Source organism: Oncorhynchus gorbuscha, linkage group LG09 (assembly GCF_021184085.1).
Source record: "Oncorhynchus gorbuscha isolate QuinsamMale2020 ecotype Even-year linkage group LG09, OgorEven_v1.0, whole genome shotgun sequence".
Classification (NCBI taxonomy): Eukaryota; Metazoa; Chordata; class Actinopteri; order Salmoniformes; family Salmonidae; genus Oncorhynchus; species Oncorhynchus gorbuscha.
The window spans coordinates 47,362,407-47,382,394 of record NC_060181.1 but is presented as its reverse complement, the minus strand read 5'-3'; positions in this window follow the sequence as shown (position 1 = coordinate 47,382,394).

The following is a 19,988-nucleotide window of genomic DNA, read 5'->3' as shown; positions in this document are numbered from 1 at the left end:
TGGATATATTTTTCCACTTTCAGTGATCAGATTTTCCTGCACTTTTCAATGAAACGCACGTTATGTTAAAGCCACAGCCGTGATTTAACCAGTTTTATAAACGTCTGAGTGTTTTCTATCCACACATACTAATCACATGCATATACTATATTCCTGGCATGAGCAGCAGGGCGCTGAAATGTTGCGAGATTTTTAACAGAATGTTCGAAAAAGTAGGGGGTAAGCTTAACAGGTTAAATAGGGGTCATAGGGGCTGTTTTGAAGGGTTAAAAATGTCAGATCTTTCCAAAACTTCATATGTGTGATTAGACAACCCTCATGAACTGTAAATCAGTCATTTCTCCCAACAGATGTCAAAGATAGAACTCTCCCTCTCTCACACACACACACACACACACACACACACACACACACACACACACACACACACACACACACACACACACACACACACACACACACACACACACACACACACACACACACACACACACACGAAATAGGGGGCGCCCCTGGTCATTTTGGACTTTTTCAATACAAAAACCAACAACTGAGTCCCACTTCTCCCTCATCATCATGACCAATAGACCATCTAGGTTGATTCATGGCTTAACATAGTGCTATATATCATTTGGGCGGTATAAATGCCATTTGGACATGGTTCACTGACTTTTGGGTTCAGAAACTGACTTCCTATGATCGTACATGGTAAATGAACATAACATCCTGATTTCGAAAGAATTTCAAAAAACGGTCCAGAAAGCACTTTTTTAAGGGGGTAATAAGTTCTTGAAAAAAATAATAATAATCAAAATTTGCCTCTTGGGTCTTGACTTGATGTACATTTGCAATATGAAATTTACTATGGAGCGCCCTCGCCATCTATTGGATTTTTGCTGTGCGACACTTGACATTTGCCATATGACATTTGCAATAAGTTTTGAATGATATGCCGTCCATTTGAGTGGTATTTTTCAATAAGTTTTGAATGATATCGTGTATTTTTATATGTTTCGTACGGTGACAATAAGTTCCCATTCATCTTTGTCCATTCAGGAGGGTCTTCCCTTGGTTGTAAAATGTTTGTGTGCTTTTGTAAGTGGGTCGCTGTCCTCAGATAATTGCATGGTATGCTTTCATTGTAAAGCCATTTTGAAATCTGACAAAGCGGCTGGATTAACAAGAAGTTCATCTTTAAACCGACGTGTAACACTTGTATTTTTTATGAATGTTTATTATGACTATTTCTGTATTTTGAATTTGGCTCTCTGCAATTTCCCTGGATGTTGTCGAGGTGGGTCGCCAGAAAGGTTCAAAACAAAGGATTCAATTCGGGAAAGTCGTATTTCTGGTCGGAATGCTGGTTAGTTCCCGCCGCACTGATATCCAAAAGTTATTTTTGGCTATATGTAATAACATAAAAAATGTTCTGGGCTAATAGGTTTCCTCCAGACGTGACGCGTCGCATTCAGGCCAAAAAGTTGAATCTTGGTTTCATCAGACAAGAAAATCTTGTTTCTAATGGTCTGAGAGTCTTTAGGTGCCTTTTGGCAAACTCCAAGCGGGCTGTCATGTGGCTTCGGTTTGGCCACTCTATCATAAAGGCCTGATTGGTGGAGTACTGCAGAGATGGTTGTCCTTCTGGAAGGTTCCCCCATCTCCACAAAGGAACTCTGGAGCTCTGTCAGAGTGACCATTGGGTTCTGTGCCACCTCCCTGACCAAGGCCTTTCTCCAGTTTGGCTGGGGGCGGCCAGCTCCAGGGAAGGCTCTTGGTGGTTCCAAACTCCTTCCAATTAAGAATGATGGAGGCCACTGTGTTCTTGGTGACCTTCAATGCTGCAGAAATAATTTGGTACAGTTCCCCAGATTTGTGTCTCGTCACAATCCTGTCTCGAAACTCTACGGACAATTCCTTCGACCTCATGACTTGGTTTTTGCTCTGACATGCACTATTAACTGTGGAACCTTCTTTAGACAGGTGTATGCCTTTCCTAATCATGTCCAATCAATTAAATTTACCACAGGTGGACTCCAATCAAGTTGTAGAAAGATCTCAAGGATGATCCATGGAAACAGGATGCACCAGAGTCTCAAAGAAAAGGGTCTGAATACTTATGTAAGTGTATTTCAGTTAAATTAAAATAAAATAAAATAGCAAACATTTCTTTTCATCCACCTTTCCTCCTTTCTTCCCTCTCTCATGTGCATACAAAGAGTTAGGGCTAGCGGTTGTTTTGGCTGTCAGAGGTGGAACTGCGTTAGAGCTGTCAAATCCACAGGCAGCTCCTTACGTTAGCTTATTGTGGACACTGCCATTGGATACAACGAAATCATCCAACTTTATCATTCACCAAATTCCATGCAGCTGCGTTAGAAGTTCATACAGCCCCATTACAAATTCAAACCCTCAAATGCATGATGTTCTATTGTATACACCTCGATTAGATGATGTGCTATAAATCCCTCCATCCACATGAACGTGAAAACAGGCATTAGCCTACACATTCTACTGCCGTTTTCATTATTTGTTTTCAACTGCTGTGATACGAATTGTGTGGCAGTTCCTAGAGAGGCTTATATATGTTTTTAATGTAGGGCTCTATTCAATCAGATCACATCCACCCTGAAATAACGGCTAGAGCTTTCACTTTCAAGGAGCGGGACATTAATTCGGACACTTATTAGAAATCTCGCTATTCCCTCAGACTAATCATAAAACAAGCAAAGCGTAAGTACAGGACAATGATTGAATCCTACAACACAGGCTCTGAAGCTCGTCGGATGTGGCAGGGCTGTAAAAACATTACGGACTACAAAGGGAAGCCCAGCCGCAAGCTGCCAGTGAGCTAAATGCCTTTTATGCTCCCATTGAGGCAAGCAACACTGAAGCATGCGTGAGAGCACCAAATGTTCCGGATGACTGTGTGATCACACTCTCCGTAGCCGATGTGAGCAAGACCTTTAAACAGGTCAACATTCACAAAGGCGCAGGGCCAGGCGGCTTATCAGGCAGGACGTGTACTCAAAGCATGCGTGGACCAACTGGCAAGTGTCTTCACTCACATTTTCAACCTCTCTGTGGCCGAGTCTGTAATACCTACATGTTTCTAACAGACCACCACATACCTGTGCCCAAGATAGCGAAGGTAACCAGCCTAAATGATTACCGCCCCGTAGTACTCACGTCGGTAGCCATGAAGTGCTTTGAAAGGCTGGTCATGGCTCACATCAACACCATCATGCCAGAAACCCTAGACCCACTCCAATTCGCATACCGCTGCAACAGATCCACAGATGACGCAATCTCAATCGCACTCCACACTGCCCTTTCCCACCTGGAAAAAAGGAACACCTATGTGAGAATGCTGTTCATTGACTACAGCGCAGCGTTCAACACCATAGTGCCCACAAAGCGTATCACTAAGCTAAGGACCCTGGGACTAAACACTTCCCTCTGCAACTGGATCCTGGACTTCCTAACAGGCCACCCCCAGGTGGTAAGGGTAGGCAAGAACACATCTGCCACACTGATCCTCAACACTGGGGTCCCTCAGGGGTGCGTGCTCAGTACCCTCCTGTACTCCCTGTTCACCCATGACTGCGTAGCCAAGCACAACTCCAACACCATCATTAAGTTTGCTGATGACACAACAGTGGTAGGCCTGATCACAGACAACAATGAGACAGCCTCTCTCAATGTGAGCAAGACAAAGGAGCTGATCGTAGACTGTAGGAAAAGGAGGGCCATACAGGCCACCATTAACATTGTTGATGCCAAGGACCTTGAAACTCTCGACCCGCTCCACTTCTTTCCTGTCAAACTATCAGGTTCCAAACACACCAAGACAGTTGTGAAGAGGGCACGACAACACCTTTTCCCCCTCAGGACACTGAAAAGATTTGGCATGGGGTGAGACATTCTCACTAATTTGTAAATAAAGCCAGTTTGTTATTTAGAATTATTAATTTATGGAGAAACATAACTTGATTATTTAGCAGACATCACATGCTTATATTCAGTCAACACATATATCTTAAGAATATCATGGAATATAATTGAACATTTTTGTTTCACCATGCTTGTCTCAGAGCAGCGCGAAAAGGTGCTGAAATAGACATCCACAGCGGGAAGGCTATATATGACGATACTTTGGAGATTATTTGGTTTAAAAAAAACAACAGTGAGCAATTGTAATCTGAATAAAAGCCACAAAATATTATTTATAAAGGCCAAAATATAGCCCTGATAATAGCCATAATGGCGCTGTACAACGTGACCATGTGTTTGAAAGAGTATTTTCCAGTAAGCAACAATTTGTTTACCTTCATAAGACAACTTTGTTCCAATATTTATGTAATTCAGTGATATTTATTCCCATAGTAATTCATTATGGATACATAACTAAATAAACATCAGCATTTTGAAAGAGTATTTTTAGCATTATTTTATTAATGAAAGCATAAAGATGCTGATTAAGAAATACAGTATATGCTTTTACATTTGGATAATAAAGCATTTTAAAGATATAAACCACTGCATTAGTTTATTAAGCTACTGTGCAGTCTGACAAGTGAAACACAGCCTACAGTACATACTGTAGTAAACATGGGAAAGTGCCTGGGTTTGCATTGCAAATGAGGGCATACACTGGGTCAAGACGCCAGCAGAGTAAGGAGACCTTTATGTAGTAAAATAAAGGTTAAATAAAAACAAATCAAAGACCTACAACACCTACGGTAGGCCTACAGTATATCTAAAAAAACTATTTGCCTCTACATGTAGGTCTCCTGATTTAAACCCGATCGAACTTGTTTGACATCAACTGAAAACACTCATCCGTAACTCTGACAAGTCAACAAGCGAAGATGAACTGGTCAAGGCCATCAAGATGTTTTGGCTAGAGAAACTGACGATACAACAATGCAACAAATACATTGATCATCTCAGCAAGGTTATACCAGTGGACGTGGAGCTGGGTGGAAGTGCAACAAAAACGTAGTTTAAATAAACATCTGCATTTGAATGTCTTTTTTCTCAAAAGCATAAAGATGTTGATGAAGACATACTGTACTGCTGTCATGCTTTGTCTTATATTGTCTTGTCATTTTGCTTTTCCTTCTGTTCGTTTTCCCCCTGCTGGTCTTTTTAGGTTCGTTCCCTTTTTTCTCTCTCCCTCCCTCTCTCTCTTCTCTCTATCGTTCCGTTCCTGCTCCCAGCTGTTCCTATTTCCCTAATCAATCATTTAGTCTTTCCACTCCTGTTCCCTATCTTTTCCCCTGATTAGAGTCCCTATTTCTCCCCTTGTTTTCCGTTTCTGTCCTGTCGGATCCTTGTATATTGTTCACCGTGCTGTGTCTTTGTATCGCCCTGTCGTGTCGTGTTTCCCTCAGATGCTGCGTGGTGAGCAGGTGTCTGAGTCTGCTACGGTCAAGTGCCTTCCCGAGGCAACCTACAGTTTATGATCGAGTCTCCAGTCTGTTCTCGTCATTACGAGTGGAATTGTTTGTTATGCTTTATTTACCGCTCCGAGTTGTCTAGGAGTATTGCATATTTCCTTTTCTGGATTAAAGACTCTGTTTTCGCCAAGTCGCTTTTGGGTCCTCATTCGCCTGCATAACAGAAGGATCCGACCAAAGAATGGACCCAGCGACTACAGACGCTCGTAACACTACCGTCGAGATCCAAGGAGCCATGCTCGGCAGACACGAGCAGGAATTGTCTGCTGCTCGTCATGCCGTGGAGAACCTGGCCGCTCAGGTTTCCGACCTCTCTGGACAGTTCCAGAGTCTTCGTCTCGTGCCACCTTTTACTTCCTGGTCTGCCGAGCCTCCGGAACCTAGGGTTAATAACCCACCTTGTTACTCCGGGCAGCCCACGGAGTGCCGCTCCTTTCTCACCCAGTGTGATATTGTGTTTTCTCTCCAACCCAACACATACTCTAGAGAGAGAGAGCTCGGGTTGCTTACGTCATATCACTCCTTACTGGCCGGGCTCGAGAGTGGGGCACAGCTATCTGGGAGGCAAGGGCTGATTGTTCTAACAATTACCAGAACTTTAAAGAGGAGATGATTCGGGTTTTTGACCGTTCAGTTTTTGGTAGGGAGGCTTCTAGGGCCCTGGCTTCCCTATGCCAAGGTGATCGATCCATAACGGATTACTCTATAGAGTTTCGCACTCTTGCTGCCTCTAGTGACTGGAACGAGCCGGCGCTGCTCGCTCGTTTTCTGGAGGGACTCCACGCAGTGGTTAAAGATGAGATTCTCTCCCGGGAGGTTCCTTCCAGTGTGGACTCTTTGATTGCTCTCGCCATCCGCATAGAACGATGGGTAGATCTTTGTCACCAAGCTCGTGGAAGAGAGCTCGCGTCAACGGTGTTTCCCTGCTCCGCATCGCAACCATCTCCCTCCTCTGGCTCAGAGACTGAGCCCATGCAGCTGGGAGGTAATTCGCATCTCGACTAAGGAGAGGGAACGGAGGATCACCAACCGCCTGTGCCTCTATTGCGGACTTGCTGGACATTTTGTCAATTCATGTCCAGTAAAAGCCAGAGCTCATCAGTAAGCGGAGGGCTACTGGTGAGCGCTACTACTCAGGTCTCTCCATCTAGATCCTGTACTACTATGTCGGTCCATCTACGCTGGACCGGTTCGGGTGCTACATGCAGTGCCTTGATAGACTCTGGGGCTGAGGGTTGTTTCATGGACGAAGCATGGGCTCGGAAACATGACATTCCTTTCAGACAGTTAGACAAGCCTACGCCCATGTTCGCCTTAGATGGTAGTCATCTTCCCAGTATCAGATTTGAGACACTACCTTTAACCCTCACAGTATCTGGTAACCACAGTGAGACTATTTCTTTTTTGATTTTTCATTCACCTTTTACACCTGTTGTTTTGGGTCATCCCTGGCTAGTATGTCATAATCCTTCTATTAATTGGTCTAGTAATTCTATCCTATCCTGGAACGTTTCTTGTCATGTGAAGTGTTTAATGTCTGCCATCCCTCCCGTTTCTTCTGTCCCCACTTCTCAGGAGGAACCTGGCGATTTGACAGGAGTGCCGGAGGAATATCATGATCTGCGCACGGTCATCAGTCGGTCCCGAGCCAACTCCCTTCCTCCTCACCGGTCGTATGATTGTAGTATTGATCTCCTTCCGGGGACCACTCCTCCTCGGGGTAGACTATACTCTCTGTCGGCTCCCGAACGTAAGGCTCTCGAGGATTATTTGTCTGTGTCTCTTGACGCCGGTACCATAGTGCCTTCTTCCTCTCCGGCCGGGGCGGGTTTTTTTTTGTTAAGAAAAAGGACGGTACTCTGCGCCCCTGCGTGGATATCGAGGGCTGAATGACATAACGGTTAAGAATCGTTATCCGCTTCCCCTTATGTCATCAGCCTTCGAGATTCTGCAGGGAGCCAGGTGCTTTACTAAGTTGGACCTTCGTAACGCTTACCATCTCGTGCGCATCAGAGAGGGGGACGAGTGGAAAACGGCGTTTAACACTCCGTTAGGGCATTTTGAGTACCGGGTTCTGCCGTTTGGTCTCGCCAATGCGCCAGCTGTTTTTCAGGCATTAGTTAATGATGTTCTGAGAGACATGCTGAACATCTTTGTTTTTGTCTACCTTGACGATATCCTGATTTTTTCACCGTCACTCGAGATTCATGTTCAGCACGTTCGACGTGTTCTCCAGCGCCTTTTAGAGAATTGTCTCTACGTGAAGGCTGAGAAGTGCTCTTTTCATGTCTCCTCCATTACTTTTCTCGGTTCCGTTATTTCCGCTAAAGGCATTCAGATGGATTCCGCTAAGGTCCAAGCTGTCAGTGATTGGCCCGTTCCAAGGTCACGTGTCGAGTTGCAGCGCTTTCTAGGTTTCGCTAATTTCTATCGGCGTTTCATTCGTAATTTCGGTCAAGTTGCTGCCCCTCTCACAGCTCTTACTTCTGTCAAGACGTGTTTTAAGTGGTCCGGTTCCGCCCAGGGAGCTTTTGATCTTCTAAAAGAACGTTTTACGTCCGCTCCTATCCTCGTTACTCCTGACGTCACTAGACAATTCATTGTCGAGGTTGACGCTTCAGAGGTAGGCGTGGGAGCCATTCTATCCCAGCGCTTCCAGTCTGACGATAAGGTTCATCCTTGCGCTTATTTTTCTCATCGCCTGTCGCCATCTGAACGCAACTATGATGTGGGTAACCGCGAACTGCTCGCCATCCGCTTAGCCCTAGGCGAATGGCGACAGTGGTTGGAGGGGGCGACCGTTCCTTTTGTCGTTTGGACAGACCATAAGAACCTTGAGTACATCCGTTCTGCCAAACGACTTAATGCTCGTCAAGCTCGTTGGGCGTTGTTTTTCGCTCGTTTCGAGTTTGTGATTTCTTACCGTCCGGGTAGCAAGAACACCAAGCCTGATGCCTTATCCCGTCTTTTTAGTTCTTCTGTGGCTTCTACTGATCCCGAGGGGATTCTTCCTTATGGGCGTGTTGTCGGGTTGACAGTCTGGGGAATTGAAAGACAGGTTAAGCAAGCACTCACGCACACTGCGTCGCCGCGCGCTTGTCCTAGTAACCTTCTTTTCGTTCCTGTTTCTACTCGTCTGGCTGTTCTTCAGTGGGCTCACTCTGCCAAGTTAGCTGGTCATCCCGGCGTTCGAGGCACTCTTGCTTCTATTCGCCAGCGCTTTTGGTGGCCGACTCAGGAGCGTGACACGCGCCGTTTCGTGGCTGCTTGTTCGGACTGCGCGCAGACTAAGTCAGGTAACTCTCCTCCTGCCGGTCGTCTCAGACCGCTTCCCATTCCTTCTCGACCATGGTCTCACATCGCCCTAGACTTCATTACCGGTCTGCCTTTGTCTGCGGGGAAGACTGTGATTCTTACGGTTGTCGATAGGTTCTCTAAGGCGGCACATTTCATTCCCCTCGCTAAACTTCCTTCCGCTAAGGAGACGGCACAAATCATCATCGAGAATGTGTTCAGAATTCATGGCCTCCCGTTAGACGCCGTTTCAGACAGAGGCCCGCAATTCACGTCACAGTTTTGGAGGGAGTTCTGTCGTTTGATTGGTGCGTCCGTCAGTCTCTCTTCCGGGTTTCATCCCCAGTCTAACGGTCAAGCAGAGAGGGCCAATCAGACGATTGGTCGCATACTACGCAGCCTTTCTTTCAGAAACCCTGCGTCTTGGGCAGAACAGCTCCCCTGGGCAGAATACGCTCACAACTCGCTTCCTTCGTCTGCTACCGGGTTATCTCCGTTTCAGAGTAGTCTGGGTTACCAGCCTCCTCTGTTCTCATCCCAGCTTGCCGAGTCCAGCGTTCCCTCCGCTCAAGCCTTTGTCCAACGTTGTGAGCGCACCTGGAGGAGGGTGAGGTCTGCACTTTGCCGTTACAGGGCACAGACTGTGAGAGCCGCCAATAAACGTAGGATTAAGAGTCCAAGGTATTGTTGCGGCCAGAGAGTGTGGCTTTCCACTCGCAACCTTCCTCTTACGACAGCTTCTCGTAAGTTGACTCCGCGGTTCATTGGTCCGTTCCGTGTCTCCCAGGTCGTCAATCCTGTCGCTGTGCGACTGCTTCTTCCGCGACATCTTCGTCGCGTCCATCCTGTCTTCCATGTCTCCTGTGTCAAGCCCTTTCTTCGCACCCCGTTCGTCTTCCCTCCCCCTCCCGTCCTTGTCGAGAGCGCACCTATTTACAAGGTACGTAGGATCATGGACATGCGTTCTCGGGGACAGGGTCACCAATACTTAGTGGATTGGGAGGGTTACGGTCCTGAGGAGAGGAGTTGGGTTCCGTCTCGGGACGTGCTGGACCGTTCACTGATTGATGATTTCCTCCGTTGCCGCCAGGATTCCTCCTCGAGTGCGCCAGGAGGCGCTCGGTGAGTGGGGGGGTACTGTCATGCTTTGTCTTATATTGTCTTGTCATTTTGCTTTTCCTTCTGTTCGTTTTCCCCCTGCTGGTCTTTTTAGGTTCGTTCCCTTTTTTCTCTCTCCCTCCCTCTCTCTCTTCTCTCTATCGTTCCGTTCCTGCTCCCAGCTGTTCCTATTTCCCTAATCAATCATTTAGTCTTTCCACTCCTGTTCCCTATCTTTTCCCCTGATTAGAGTCCCTATTTCTCCCCTTGTTTTCCGTTTCTGTCCTGTCGGATCCTTGTATATTGTTCACCGTGCTGTGTCTTTGTATCGCCCTGTCGTGTCGTGTTTCCCTCAGATGCTGCGTGGTGAGCAGGTGTCTGAGTCTGCTACGGTCAAGTGCCTTCCCGAGGCAACCTACAGTTTATGATCGAGTCTCCAGTCTGTTCTCGTCATTACGAGTGGAATTGTTTGTTATGCTTTATTTACCGCTCCGAGTTGTCTAGGAGTATTGCATATTTCCTTTTCTGGATTAAAGACTCTGTTTTCGCCAAGTCGCTTTTGGGTCCTCATTCGCCTGCATAACAACTGCTGTTTTGAGTTAGAAAGTTAACACTTTAGAGTACTTCAGCATCGAATACATTGCAAGGGACTTTTAATGCAGGGAAACTTAAATCCATTTCACCAAATTTCTATCAGCATGTTAAATGTGCAACCAGAGGAAAAATAACTCTAGCCCACCTATTCTCCACACATAGAGATGCGTACAAAGCTCTCCCTCGCCCTCCATTTGGTAAATCTGACCATAATTCTATCCTCCTGACTCCTGTTTATAAGCAAAAATTAAAGCAGGAAGCACCAGTGATGAAATCAATAAAAAAGTAATCAGATGAAGCTGATACTAAGCTACAGGACTGTTTTGCTAGCACAGACTGAAATATGTTCTGGGATTCCTCCAATGGCATTGAGGAGTACACCATATCAGTCATTGGCTGCAACAATAAGTGCATCGATGATGTCACCACCACAGTTACCAATATACATAAAAAATGTACACCAATCAGAAGCCATGGATTACAGGCAGCATCCACACTGAGATAAAGGCTAGAGCTGCCTCTTTCAAGGAGCGGGACTCAAACTCGGAAGATTATAACAAATCCCGCTATGCCCTCCGACGAACCATCAAACAGGCAAAGTGTCAATACAGGACTAAGATCGAATCATATGACACCGGTACTGACACTCGTCGGATGTGGCAGTGCTTGCAAACCATTACAGACTACAGGGGGAAGCACAGCCGAAAGCTGCCCAGTGAAACAAGCCTACCAGACGAGCTAAACTACTTCTATACTCGATTCAAGGCAAATAACACTGAAATATATGAGGGCACTAGCTGTTCTGGAAGATTGTGTGATCACGCTGTCCACAGCCGATGTGAGTAAGACCTTTTAACAGGTCAACATTCACAAGGACGCAGGGCCAGAAGGATTACCAGGACGTGTACTGCGAGCATGAGCTGACCAACTGGCAAGTGTCTTCACTGACAATTTCAACCTCTCCCTGACAGAGTTTGTAATACCAACATGTTTTAAGCAGACCACCATAGTCCCTGTGCCCAAGAACTCTAAGGTAACCTGTCTAAATTACTACCGCCCAGTAGCACTCACGTCTGTAGCCATGAAGTACCTTGAAAGGCTGGTTATGGTTCACATCAACACCATCATGCCAGAAACCTTAGACCCACTTCAATTTGCATACCGCCCCAACAGATCCACAGGTGATGTGATCTCCATTGCACTCCACACTGCGCTTTCCCACCTGGACAAAAGGAACACCTATTTGAGAATGTTATTCATTAACTACAGCTCAGCGTTCAACACCATAGTTCACTCAAAGCTCATATATAAGCTAAGGACCCTGGGACTAAACACCTCCCTCTGCAACTGGATCCTGGATTTCCTAACGGGCCGCCCCCAGGTGGTAAGGGTAGGTAACAACACATCCGCCACGCTGATCCTCCACACAGGGGCCCCTCATGGGTGCGTGCTCAGTCACCTCCTGTACACCCTGTTCATTCATGACTGCACGGCCAGGCACGACTATAACACCATCATGAAATTTACTGATGACACAACACATCATGAAATTTACTGATGACACAACACAATCACTGACAATCGCTGACAACAACGAGACAGCCTAAAGGGAAGAGGTCAGAGACCTGGCCGTGTGGTGCCAGGACAACAGCCTCTCCCTCAACATGATCAAGACAAAGGAGATGATTATGCTCTAGAAGAAAAAGTAGACTGAGCACGCCCCCATTCATCGATGGGGCTGCAGTGGAGCAGGTTGAGTGCTTCAAGTTCCTTGGTGTCCACATCACCAACAAACTAACATGGTCCAAGCACATTAAGACAGTTGTGAAGATTTGGCATGGGTATGGCAGCAGGCAGGTGTGAGTGCATCTGCATGCACGGTGAGGCAAAGATTTTTGGAGGATGGCCTGTTGTCAAGAAGAGCAGCAAAGAAGCCACTTCTCTCCAGGAAAAACATCAGGGACAGACTGATATTCTGCAAAAGGTACAGAGATTGGACTGCTGAGGACTGGGGTAAAGTAATTTTCTCTGATGAATCTCCTTTCCGATTGTTTGGGGCATCCAGAAAAAAGCTTGTCCGGAGAAGACAAGGTGAGCGCTACCATCAGACCTGTGTCATGCCAACAGTAAAGCATCCTGAGACCATTCATATGTGGGGTTGCTTCTCAGCCAAGAGAGTGGGCTCACTCACAACCTCCGAGAGCAACTTCTCCCAACCATCCAGGAAGAGTTTGATGACGAACAATGCCTTTTCCAGCATGATGGAGCACCTTGCCATAAGGCAAAAGTGATAACTAAGTGGCTCGGGAACAAAACATTGATATTTTGGGTCCATGGCCAGGAAACTCCCCAGACCTTAATCCCATTGAGAACTTGTGGTCAATCCTCAAGAGGCGGGTAGACAAACAAAAACCCACAAATTCTGACAAACTCCATGCATTGATTATGCAAGAATGGGCTGCCATCAGTCAGGATGTGGCCCAGAAGTTCATTGACAGCATGCCAGGACGGATTGCAGAGGTCTTGAAAAAGAAGGGTCAACACTGCAAATATTGACTCTTTGCATCAACTTCATGTAATTGTCAATAAAAGCCCTTATGAAATGCTTGTAATTATACTTCAGTATTCCATAGTAACATCTGACAAAAAATATCTAAAGACGGAAGCAGAAAACTTTGTGGAAATTAATATTTATGTCATTCTCAAAACTTTTGGCCACAACTGTACATATTACCTCAAATAACCGGTACCCCCCCTGTATATAGTCTCGCTATTGTTATTTCACTGCTGCTCTTTAATTACTTGTTACTTTTATCTCTTATCTATATTATTTGAAACTGCATTGTTGGTTAGGGGCTTGTATAAGTAAGCATTTCACTGTAAATTCTACACTTGTTGTATTCGGCGCATGTGACAGATACAATTTGAAGTTGAGGGATTTTCACAACAGTAGCCAGGCTATAAAAAGTATATTTTCCTGCTAATAGGAAACATTTGCATGATGGGCTACATGTGCTACAGTACTACAGTAAATCTGTTTTCAAAAATGCCTCCAGCTGTCCATCACTACTGTAAATAAAAACACAGCATCTTGTTTACGTTCTTTATTGTAACCACAATGTCACACATAATTTGTATCTACCTTTCCAATTACTTTGAGTTTGGGAATTACAAATGTGAGCTTTTCATTATTAGTTGCATTGTTTTAGTTTGAACATGAAGACTTTTTTTTCTATAAATGATTGTTTTATGCAGGATGCTACATTTTTGACCAATTGCAAGTAGGCCTAATAAAAAAAATCCTACTTCTTTAAGTTATTTTATGTAGGTCTAGGCTCCGAAGAAATAGACTCCAATTAAGCCCTCTTGTTGTTTGTGAAGTCAAATTAAAATGAAGATGATGGTTGAAATTAATTGCTCGACTGGTGTATGTTCTCTCCATCTGTTGGTGTGCAACACTTGCATAACAAGCTAGCTATATTTTCAGCACCAACTGTTCACCATCAAATGATTGCGCTGCGGTTGCCGCCAGTTGTTTTTTAAATGTAACCTTTATTTAGCTAAGCAAATCAGGTAAGAACACATTCTTATTTCCAATCACGGCCTAAACCGGCCAAACCCAGATGAAGCTGGGCCAATTGTGCGCCGCCCTATGTCACCCCCAATCACGGTCGGATGTGATAAAGCCTATATTCGAACCAGGGACTGTAGTAATGCCTCTTGCACTGAGATGCAGTGCCTTAGGCCACTGCGCCACTCGGGAGCAATGGCTATATATATATATATATATATATATATATATATATATATATATATATATATATATATATATATATATGTATATATAGCAGGGGATCAAATACTTTTTTCCCTCACTGTATATATACAGTGAGAGCAATGGCCTATATATATATATATATATACATTAAATATATATATATATAGGCCATTGCTCCCGAGTGGCTCAGCGGCCTAAGGCACTGCATATATATACATATATATATATATATAGGCCATTGCTCTCACTGTATATATACAGTGAGGGAAAAAAGTATTTGATCCCCTGCTGATTTTGTACGTTTGCCCACTGACAAAGAAATTATCAGTCTATAATTTTAATGGTAGGCTTATTTGAACAGTGAGAGACAGAATAACAACAACAAAAAATCTGAAAAACGCATGTCAAAAATGTTATAAATTGATTTGCATTTTAATGAGGGAAATAAATATTGAGGGAAATAAGTATTGTCAACCATTGTCAACCACTTTTGTGTGACAATAGTTATTGCTTTGTTTGTTGAAACTGTCTATGTGCAGTGGCGGTTGTTCATGTTAGCTAGACCAAAGGGGGTTAGTTAGCTAATAGACCTTGGTTGATTTTATGCATCGCTCTGTTTGTGTCTAACTAACAATGTTTGGTAGCTAGCCACCTAGCTAGCTAATGTTAGCTAGATAGCTAGTTAGGGTAAGTAATGTTTGAACATTGATAGCTAGCTACCAAACTATTTCATAAGATATAATGATACCACCTCATAAGATAAACAGCTAGCTAGTTTGATATGGCCTTCAGTCATTGTAACCAAATAAATCATTATATTCCCTTTTAATCTGGTTAACATTGTAGATAGCTAGACAACATTAGCTTGTTAAGTTATCGAACGGTGCCATTGTATCACCGATATTAGCGGACACTACCTTTAGCTAGTAAGCTTACGTTAACTAGCTAGCTAGCAAATTATATAACTATCTAGTAAGCTAATCAAACTAGCCAAATTATCTCACTACCTGGCTAGCTCGCTACAGACTTGTGACCTTCAGCAACAAGACACCATTCTCAGCTACAGGCTTACTAGTTAGCATCCTCCTGCTAGTAGCCTCTTCGGTCCAGGAGACATGTACACATTGGATACACCAGTGCTGTTAGCTGACATTACCAATAATATCTTTTTCTGTCAGCGTACACGTCTAGGTCCTAAAAGTTAAGACATTGGCTACCTAGTCAGTTATTTAGCTAGTTGGGTATTTTGGATTACTAATATCTGGCCATATATTACTTTGACCTCGCTAGTTAATGTTATCAACCAGATAGACATTCAACTCTTGGCTACGATTCCTAGCAAGTTGTCTAATAATAGCTTAAAACAGTGTCGTGGAATTATCAGAATATGTTGGTAACATTTGTAAGATGTTTAATATTCATCAAATGTGTGTAAGTTACTTCTCATAAGAATGTATTTTGTTGTACTATAGTGGTGGCCATTGGCAGTTATCTGTTCTATGTCAGGACTAAGTTGCATGGGCCACATGAGAGGGGAGAGGTCAAAGTGTCATCATGTGTAAACATATCTTATACTCCCTAACTTTCCCAGTGGGGAAAGGAGGGGTTGCAGTGTCTGGAATCATTCTATGCTCCCTCTTTGTTGACCTGTAGGGTCACTCTCCTATCCGTGAGTTTGTCCAGGAGTTTGTATTACAGAGTGGTTGTATCTAAATGACAATTTGATATATGCCTGTTGATTTGGAGGATTGGTTTATGGTTCTGGGGTTTTGGGAAAGGAGACAAAGATGAACAATGAATTATGTCTATGGGTGTCTTTGCTATTAAAGGAACTCAGTTGCATTGTACGGGGACTCTCAGAAAATTCACTGGGGAGACTGAATTTATCTGAGAGTCACAGGATTGTGATAAGAGCTCATATAATTAAAGATGGACTTTTATAACTAACTCTGACGTGTGTGTGTGGTTTGCTCCCATGATTAGGTAAATAGAGGAAATTTCCATGACAACAGCCAAATTGACTTCCTATTTTAAAAGGGCTTGATACTAATTAACATTAGTATTTGAAACCATCCAGTCCTATGATTAATTGTATATAATTCACAAAATGTTAATTATTTCAGTGTCGATCTGGTAGGATAGTATTTTTTTACCACATTTTCTATATATCCACCTGTAATCTGCCAACACATTTGAAAGTACAGTACAACGCCACTCAAAGTAAGTACAGAATAACATTTATTTTTTGTACATTTACCCTTTTCTCAATATTGTAATAATTTAATAACATGATGTTCACCTGGAAGCCTTTATCTATGTACGTGGGTGTGTGTAATAATGTGTATGTCACAAGTGTAGAGAGGAGAAGGCAGGAGGTAGTCACCCCACATAGCTTGGTTCCTCTCTAGTTTTCTTCCTAGGTTTTGGCCTTTCTAGGGAGTTTTTCCTAGCCACCGTGCTTCTACACCTGCATTGCTTGCTGTTTGTGGTTTTAGGCTGGGTTTCGGTACAGCACTTTGAAATATCAGCTGTCGTACGAAGGGCTATATAAATACATTTGATTTGAATGGAACTAAGGGGCCTAGCCAAAAACCATCAAAAAACAGCCCCAGACCATTATTCCTCCTCCACCAAACTGTACAGTTGGCACTATGCATTAGGGTAGATAGCGTACTCCTGGTATCCGCCAAACCCATATTAGTGCGTCGGACTGCCAGATGGTGAAGTGTGATTAATAACTCCAGAGAATGCATTTCCACTGCTCCAGAGTCCCATGACAGCGAGCTTTACACCACTCCAGCTGATGCTTGACATTGAGCATGGTGATTTTAGGCTTGTGTGCAGCTATTCAGCCATGGAAACCCATTTCATGAAGCTCATGACGAACAGTTGTTGTGCTAATGTTGCTTCCAGAGGCAGTTTGGAACTTGATAGGGAGTGTTGCAACCAAGGACAGATTATTTTTTATGCACTAAGCGCTCCAGCACTCAACAGTCCCATTCTGTGAGCGTGTGTAGCCTGGAGGCGAAATAAATGCACACCTGTTTAGAGGAGGTGCTGGCTAGCGGTGCAGAACACTTGAAAAAGAAAAGGAGTGGAGCACACTAACACTTCGGATCACTAGTTTATATAGTGTCAAAGGGCACACATTTATCAAGCAAGATATTGAGCCCTGCTCATGTTGTAACGTCCGTCTGCTTCCAACTCACAACCTCAAATACGTAGATCCCCCTGAACGCAGCTCCCTTTCCAGCCCACTTTCCAGCTCACACTCTCAAACACCTAGATCCCCTGAACACAGCTCACTCTCCAGATCCCAATCACCTAAATTCTAATCACCTGTTCACACACCTGTATGTCATTATCACACACTATTTAGATCAGTTTTTTGCACCCCACCACTGTGAGGTATTTTTTTGTTTTGTGGCGCACGTCTATCTGAGCTCTGTTTTTCCCATGATTTACTCCCGTGAATGATCGTTTTTGCCTGCCTCACTGTCACGACTTCCGCCGAAGTCGATGCCTCTCCTTGTTCGGGCAATGCTCTGGGCGGTCGTCGACGTCACCGGTCTTCTAGCCTTTGCCGATCCATTTTCCATTTGTCTTGTCTTATTTTCCCACACACCTGGTTCTCATGTCCCTCATTATGTGTTGTGTATTTAACCCTCTGTTTCCCCCATGTCTTTGTGTGGTATTGTTGATTCTGTTTAATGTTACGCGCACGTTAGTCTGTTGCGCTGGGTTATGTCAACCTGTATTGTTATTTCGTGTTCACATTGCCGTGTGTTTTTGGTTCGCCTAAATAAAAGGCACCGTTGGCTATCCAATATCTGCTCTCCTGGACCTGACTCCCTTACAGCCAGTTACGCATACCTGACACTCACTAACGACACCTTTTGCCTATTTAGCCTATCGGATTTCCTGTTATCTACCTATTGCCTGATCTCCCGGACTACGTCACTAGCCTTTTCCCGGCCTGTACTGTTGCCCTTTTGGACCCCTGTGTATTACCTTCTGCCTGCCCCTGGATCCGGGCTACCTGCCTCTTCCTGTGGTCCTTTGCAATAAACACCTCTTGCGCCCTGCGCTTGAAACCAGCTCTCTGTCTCCCATCATGTTCATTACACGTCTCCTTGCTTACTGAAAGGTTATCTTTTGTGCCTACAACTCAGTGCAACAATTTCAATGGTAAGGTAGACATGTTCAAGTTTTTTTTTTTAGAAACATCCATTTAAGGGAATACTTTAGCTCCCCTAATCGTGACATTTCAACTGAACATCTTGGTTGTTCACCTGCACATACTCAGACTTCTTTTAGAAGTATGAGTTATTTTGTACCTCCAGCCAATCGCAATCACTCTATTGAGACATATTGCAGACTCATTGAGAAAGATGTTGGTAATCTCATTAAGAACAAACAGGAGTATATATCTTTCCAGAATTTACCCTAGGATGAAAAACAAGCTTTGCTTGATTTACAAACCGTTACGTCAGTCCTAACCCGCCCTGCTGATAAGGGTGGGTCGGTTGTACTCATGGAAAGGAGAGTTTATGTAAATGAGTGTCATAGACAACTGCTTGACAACACCTTTTACAAAAAACTCAGAAGCAACCCTACTTCCCAATGATGAGTATGTAAGTTCTGGTCAAATCACCAACATAACCTTTGGGCTATTCAACATACAAAAAATGTCACTTTCTATACTTTGCCAAAATTACACAAGAATGTTACAAAACCTCCAGGACACCCTATTGTAGTGGGCATTGATGCAGTCGGCCCCTTTATCAAATTTATTGACTTTTTTATTAGACCATTCGCAAAACAGCTCCCCTCTTTTGTAAAGGACACCAGCAGTATGATCTCTATTATTGAATCTCTTGATACTCTCCCTGATAATACTTTATTTACTTTTGAAGTTGAGTCATTATAAACAAATATTCCACATGAGGGCGGTATTGAAGCCATGGAACATTTTCTTCTGCAATGTGCCCCAAATGAACTACCTAGTGCATGCATTATATACTATTTGTTGAAATAGGACTTACACACAACTACTTCATGTTTCTAAATTATTTCTTTATTCAGACGAAGGGTATTGCTATGGGATCCCCCATGGCTCCTAACTATGCTAATATCTACGTGGGTTACATGGAGAAACAGTCCATTTTCAATCCTCTCAAAAATGTTTTCTTGCCTGACATTATTATTTGGAAACTGTACATTGATGATATTTTTGTTCTGTGGAGGAGTGATGCAAAACAGCTGCAGGCATTCCATGCTTTTCTTAACTCTTGTTCTGAGCACTGTGCATCGTAGCACCAATAGGTGTAAAAACTCGACTTACCTAGTTGCGGCCCACTTTTGGAAGCGGACCACTCAATTTCGTCCCTATGTTATATTGGCATTGAACATGTCACCCTCTCTTTTATTTATTATTTCACCTTTATTTAACCAGGTAGGCCAGTTGCGAACAAGTTCTCATTTACAATTGCGACCTGGCCAAGATAAAGCATGCAGTGCAACAAAAACAACAACACAGAGTTACACATGAGATAAACACATGTACAGTCAATTACACAATAGAAAAAAACTGTATACAGTGTGTGCAAATTAAGTAAGGAGGTAAGGCAATAAATAGGCCACAGTGACGAAGTAATTACAATTTAGCAATTAACACTGGAGTGATAGATGTGCAGATGAGGATGTGCAAGTAGAAATACTGGTGTGCAAAAGAGCAGAAAAACAAAAACAAATATGGAATGAGG